Source organism: Octopus bimaculoides, chromosome 21 (assembly GCF_001194135.2).
Source record: "Octopus bimaculoides isolate UCB-OBI-ISO-001 chromosome 21, ASM119413v2, whole genome shotgun sequence".
Classification (NCBI taxonomy): domain Eukaryota; kingdom Metazoa; phylum Mollusca; class Cephalopoda; order Octopoda; family Octopodidae; genus Octopus; species Octopus bimaculoides.
This window is the reverse complement of record NC_069001.1, coordinates 26,138,914-26,146,022: the sequence shown is the minus strand read 5'-3', so window position 1 is coordinate 26,146,022 and position 7,109 is coordinate 26,138,914. Positions and strand designations below refer to the sequence as shown.

The 7,109-nt window shown below is 36.2% G+C and overlaps 1 long non-coding RNA gene across 2 annotated transcripts in view; it reads right to left on the bottom strand.

The window, feature by feature from the left end:
* LOC128250446 (uncharacterized) overlaps positions 1-7,109 on the bottom strand; it is a 613,350-nt gene that overhangs the window by 50,238 nt on the left and 556,003 nt on the right. The gene's annotated exons all lie outside the window — the stretch shown is intronic.

Below are 7,109 nucleotides of genomic sequence, written 5' to 3'. Positions count from 1 at the left end.
CATACTAAGTATGTCTACCTGCTTGAAATAACAGTCAAAACTCGGTTTGACTTATTTCAAGCAGATAGACATACTTAGTATATCCTTTGATTAATTATAATCCCTCGGCTATTTCAATGCTATTTTTTTTACCTGCAGTCGCCTATATCGTTGATTCTGTTATTATCATTCTTCAACTAATGACATTGGATAATAATAGAATTAACGGTACCATTGTAAATTAATTTTACATATATATATATATATATATATATATATATACACACACACACACATATATATATATATAGAGAGAGAGAGAGAGAGAGAAAAGGGTGAAAGGTAGAGAGAGAAAGACCCACACACAAAGAGAGAAAGACCCACACACAAAGAGAGAAAGAATGTGTAGATGAAATATCTTTAGCATAATTAAAGAGTAGAATTTTAGTTGGTAAATCAATCCTGATTCTATCGCATATTCATGAAATTATATTCATGAAATAACTGTTCTACATCTGTGAGGAATTTCCCTCTTTCCTGCAACTAAAGCTCTAATTTCTTTACTAGTAAATCGACCATCACGCTTGCAATGACCTACATGTTGTAGCTTTGCAAAGATTTCATAGATTTGACATAACCCAGCTCTTAGTTATATAGATTGCACACTACACCCAAGTAATCTGACATAAATCCTGTTGAGGTGTATGCTATGCTATAGTCAGTCTACCAAAGCTACTTGCAAGGCTTGGTCGGCCCAAGGCTATGGTAGAAGACACTTGCTGAAGATTCTACACTAGGACTGAACCCTTAATCATCTGGTGGGAAGCAAGCTTGATATCACACAGCCTTACCAGCGCCTAGGTCTAAGATTACATAATGAAATATGTCCGTCCATATTTACAAACATCATCGTAAGGTTTCAATGACTTTCGTTTTCAATGCTTACGTAGTTGGAAAATGTGCAGACACATTGTCGTCAATATTGGCGAAAACTTTCTTATGATATTTCTACTATATACACAATTCCTGAAATTTACAGGCATGGGTAAATTGATTACATATGCCCCGATGATTAGCTGGTAAATATTTTATCGACTACGAAATCCTGAAAGGTAGAGACGAGTTTGAAGTGAGAAACATTCTGATACTGTTATTTAGAAGTAGTTAGACAAAAGACGTCTACCCTTAATATTATTTAAAATAATCGATTCTCAGTGTAACAAAGGAAATCTACAGAAGTGTAGTACACCCGTCTAAACTTGATACAACTTAATTGGAATCTTTTGGCCAGTGACGTAGCTACATAGTAGCACGTCAATTGGGCAGCCCTTTAGTTGTCCCCCCCCACCACCACCACACACCGTGAAAGGCTTATATAGGAAACCCAAAGCTTCGACAGGTTTATATAGGAAATCCAAAGTTGCTGCTCTCAGAAAAGCGTCGTCCGGGGCATATGTTCCCCTTCACACCCTAACTACGCTGCTAGTATTTTATCCTAGTCACTATTATTTAGACCCACGTTGGAAAGTGACCGAGCAAAAAAACACAGAGAAGGTATCTCGTCCATGGCCATCCCGACTTTAGTTACTCTAAATTATTTTACAGCATGCTCCATTCTTCACATAACATACTAAGTTTTTTTAAGAAATCAAGGGGTCATTGTTGGCATTAGTTAACTGCTATTTCTTGTAAAATCTCAAACCATGAAAAGGCTTGTGTTCAAAGCGACATTTTTAAAATTTTGTTTTTGCTTTTGGTTCTATTTTTTTTTCTGTAGAACTGATACGATATGAACAATCAAATATTTGATTCGGTACACAAAAGCCCATCAACGCGTCCAGTTGCAACGTTCACTTGCTGTAAATGCTATTGTTAATTGCAGCGAAATAATATCGAAAATGTATCCTATTACGATAGACATCAAGTTAAAATTGCTACAGCCTCAACAATCGTATGCTAGTATTATGAGTACTACTAGCTGGCAGATAACTGTTGTCAGTTTGTTTGCTTGGCATTAGTTCGTACTTATGGCATTAAATAGGAGCTGTGTTATACTTAAAGCAATGTAAATTGACATTGGGTTTTCTTCTGCATTACATCATAACTTGAATGACGTGTACATAGATATGCTGTAACGGCTGTCTCTCTCTATACATTTCTTCTTTAAAACAAAGTAACACGTTATATATATATATATATATATATATATATATATATATATACATATATATATATATATATATATATATGTTTATATATGTACATATATATATATATGAATATATATACATATGTGTCTGTATCTATATATATATATTCATCTGTCTCTGTATGCATATATATATATATACATATAAACTCATAGTGTTCCCCCTCCTCACCCGAGTACTTCGGCCGGATATCTTCTGCTTCCGGGTTTGCTGTTACAATTGTCCTTACTTCCAACTCCATGACATTCACGAGACCCAACCAACCCCCCAATGCACTCTGGATACACTTCCCTCTCCTCGCACCACGACCACCAGGGCTACCACACTCACCTTCCAAACCCGTCGACGTGTATAGGCCGGGAATCTATTTCCACTTGACAAATTTGCAGCTGGCAATCCGATAATTATGTGATAGAACTCAATGGCAATTTGCAACAGTTAGGCATGTGTTCCAGTCAACACACCTCAGTCTTTGGACACCAACAAATGATCGTCCATCTCACACTTCTGGAGGTAACAATATCAAGTCTCGTTCGATAAGTTTTGCCAAAAAAAAAAAAAAAAAAAAAAAGTAACCGCGCCTATCACCCACCCTGAAAAATGGTTAATCTATATTCGAAATAGGTCCAATTTATCAGCCTTCTTTACTTATTCCGACCTTGACAAACAAATGTTTAATATATGTGCAATTATACGTTTTATACACACACTCACTCTCACACATACCAGTACACACCAATGTATAAATACATACATACATACATACACACACACACACACACACACACACACACACATGTATATATTATATATACATATATATATATATATAATACAAAATGGGACAAGAACGCAAAACATTTAGACAGTTAGGTGATACAAGAAAGAGACAACAAAACACCCAGATAGACGATACAAAGAAAAGAAAGAACGGGTCGTTCGGAGTCTTCTTTCCTCAGTCGAATTCCAAATTATCTTTGCAATTTCGGCTGGTTATACTCGAGATTGCTCCAATCTGGCCAGCACCAAGAAAAACTAAGCTAAGATAATAACATTCCTTGGAAGAAAGCAGCGAATGTATACGAAAACAAGTACGGAAAAAACGGAGAAAATTACACAAATACAAATAACAAGACATAACAACAGGTGCCTTTCGACTAAGGATGAACCAAATTAAGCTGGCGTGCGTGGAAGTAAAGCCCTACGGCAGGGATACAAGATTTCAAGGACACAGGGAAGAATATAGATGTTGCACAGACAACGACCGAAGTATTATACATATATATATATATATGCTTATAAAGAAGTGTATATATACGTATATGTACATGCGTGTATATACATAAATATATACGTGTGTATATATATATATATATATATATATATATATATATATCCTCGACTGTCCGATCTTCTATGTTTCTTCTTCATTTAATATGCGTATTCTTGATTTATTACAGTTATTTCCGTGTTCAGGCGATCTATCATAATTACCCAGTGGTAATTAAGCATGTAGTGACGCAGATGATTTTAATATACAAATTACCTATGTTGTATGTTATTTGATATGTCTGAATATGTCTATGTTAGCCCAATATATGCTCCTGGCAACTTTGAGCTCTTTATCGTAGCTGAATTTTCGTCAACATACACGTACCATGTTCCTTTGATGAAAGGTAATTCGATCCTCTACTGTGATAACATGCACCATCTTCTTTCTCTTTCAATTGTTGCCCACTATAAATTCTCACCACATTGACTGTTGCACTCACATTCTCATACACACAAACACACATATAGACACACAAAAACACATATAGACACACAAACACACATATAGACACACAAACATTCAACTCCACACATCAGCACACACATTTCCTCAAATATATTCTTCGTCTCTTTGATCGCTTGCGTTGCCTCATCTGAGCTATTTCCCGGAGAAAATCACGTTTATGGTAACACCTACTACCATATTCCATTTTCTGCTGCTCTATTGTTCGGTGGGATTCGAACTAGATTCCACAAATCTGTTTTATTTTCTTCTTCACTATAAACCGCGGTTTATGCTTTCTTAGAACTTACTTATTTACATAATGGCGTTTTTCTTATGCGCATGCCTAGAAACAAACCTATGACTTTTACGCCAGAACTTTGATAATTATTTTGCATAACTTCAAACTATTCTCCAACCGTAACACGTTGTTCGCTACACACACACACACACACACACACACACACACACACACGCACAAATATCGTTTACATTGCACAGAAGTCCAGTTTGCTCATAAATGTCTATACCACACCACCGTCTTTTGTATTCTAGATACACGACTGCTCACATACAAGCAGTCACTATCCTTATAGCACACCTACATATATGCAGTAACATCACTCACACACACACGAACTAACATAGCTCAATTTTCAAACTTGCCAACTCACACACACAAACACGCGCACTTCAGCAAAACTCACCGTAATACGGTGCTCCACATGCCCGTCACCATGTGTGTATAAATTTGTAGTCAACAACCGTTGGAGGGACGAGATAACGATAGCGATTATTTGAGGTTCGTTAGGCGATTGCAGTGCAAACTTATAAGCAAGCTGAAAGTGGTAGTTCAGAAATGTAGTGCAAAATATGTTTTAACGGTGGCCATTGTTTTCAATATTTCTTTATCATTAAATCTTGAAGGTTTCGTTCTGAAAGGCTGACTCAGGCATTCAAATATGAGTTATTTAAAGCTATCCCACTGACCTGATCGGCGAAAGCGTGACGTGATTGTAAAGCAACAATGGGCACGGGCTACTCGTTTCCCAACAAAATCAATTGAATTTCAGGCAGCATTTTGCCTGATAGTACACGGTCTGCGACGAGAAGGAAATGATTGACACACAGATTGTGTATGCATACACACTGTTTCATGCATATATATATATATACACTTCGCCTGTCTCTCTCTGAATCTAAGCCATAGGAAAGCATTCAGCCTGGTTTTAGCCTTTCATAATCACCTAAATATTTCCCGCAGAACACACATACTCATATATACACAATATAAACAAGAGTGAGCTAAAGGAAATAACTCAGAATTCAGAGGCATGTATCTCAACAATATACACAAATACAGATCTATAAAATACCATACAATATAAATCCCAGTTTTGTTTTTTATTATTATTTCTCCCTCTAGAGAATGTGTCATAATTACTAAATGGCAATTAGCAGCAACTCCACTTGAGAAGGGTGATCTTAAATATCAAAAATTATATCCTATTTATCTTAGCTAAGGTAGATTTTTATATAGCGTTAGATTGAAAGCGAAGGGTTACAGGGGAGAAAGAAATTCTGAAAATAAGTAATTTAAAAATCTCGTTAAAACAAAAAGGATTTTGTTTTAAAAAAGAACGAAAAGAAGAATAGGAGCAAAGCAAGAGAGAAAAAAAAATGCTGGAAATAAGAATTAGTTTGAAACTGATACAGAAATATTTATGACAAATAATATGTCAGTAAGTATGTTTTCGTTTTTTTCGCAAAAGCTCAAGCCCAGCGGGTGTCCAGAATTTGTGCATTTTTAATATATCGTACTGTTCAGATGATAATTGTGAAGAATTTTCAAATATTTTATTTATCGAAATTATTTTTTATAAAATTATCTATGGCATTGTCCTAATCATCAAAGCACAGTTTCAGTATAAACATTTTAATGATTTTTTTTTTGTTACTGCACGCTGTTTCTTTATTCTACACTCAGCTATACTCACCCACATATAACTAGCGTTAGAGAAGAAGATCGAAAGAGATGTAGAAAGGTTAGAATATTTTCAGTATACTGGGGACTATGAAAGTATTTATGTATATTCTTTAGTTATCACTGTTCCAGGTATTATGGCAATATGACCCCTACCCGACCAAATTTTTTTCTTTCAATTTCGAAAGGGATGTTTCTCAACAGCTCACTTACTTTATCAAGAGCCAGCTAGCGGAGGGGAAGCGAAAAGGAATATCTCTGATTGAACGAGTGTGAGATGAGAAAAGATTCCATGAAATGGGTCACATTCTATCTTGCTCTCTAAGCAAGTGCCGATAAGTCTTGCAGTAATCCAACCTCTTAAAACGAGTCCGAAAGCAACCTCTTCAGCACAGCAGGCAAGAAATGATTGTGGAACCTTTCGAACGCTTTCGAGTAATCATAAGAAATGTAGGCCTCACTGAAGTTTTGATTCCTAAATTTTCTGTGACGCATTGCATGAACCGAAGGTTGTCTTGGATGAATCTATTTAGAAACAAGTATGTTTGCACTTTGTGGGTGATACAATTGTCGTCAAGCAACGCCCTCTACGTCAAATTAAGTCTAAATCATAAACTCTGCGTTTTGAAAATTTATGAACTGAAAGTTGTTTTCTATGTTCAACTTGTCAGCCCCATTTTTCATCTGCTTTATCACCTATTCACTCACTCCATCATTCATTCTCTCACTCACTCCCTCATTCATTCTCTCACTCACTCACACTAGTGGGAATTCTCCTGTTCTGCTCTTGGTTACTGCAGATATCTAAAACGGCGTCGCCAAATAACTGGAAACTGTAGGCGATACTTTGTCAATAAGCAATACATTTATACATACATACATACATACATGATTACATCTATCTATCTATCTATTCTTTTAATTGTCTCAAGCATCTGGCTGCGGCCATGCTGGAGCATCGCCTTTAGTCAAACTAATTGACCCCATGACTTATTCTTTCTAAGCCTAGTACTTATTCTATCGATCACTTGTGCCGAACCGCTAGATAGCGGGGACCTAAACACACCACCATCAGTTGTCAAGCGATGGTGGGGGACAAACATAGACACACAAATATATAAACACACACATACACACACACACACACACACACACACACACA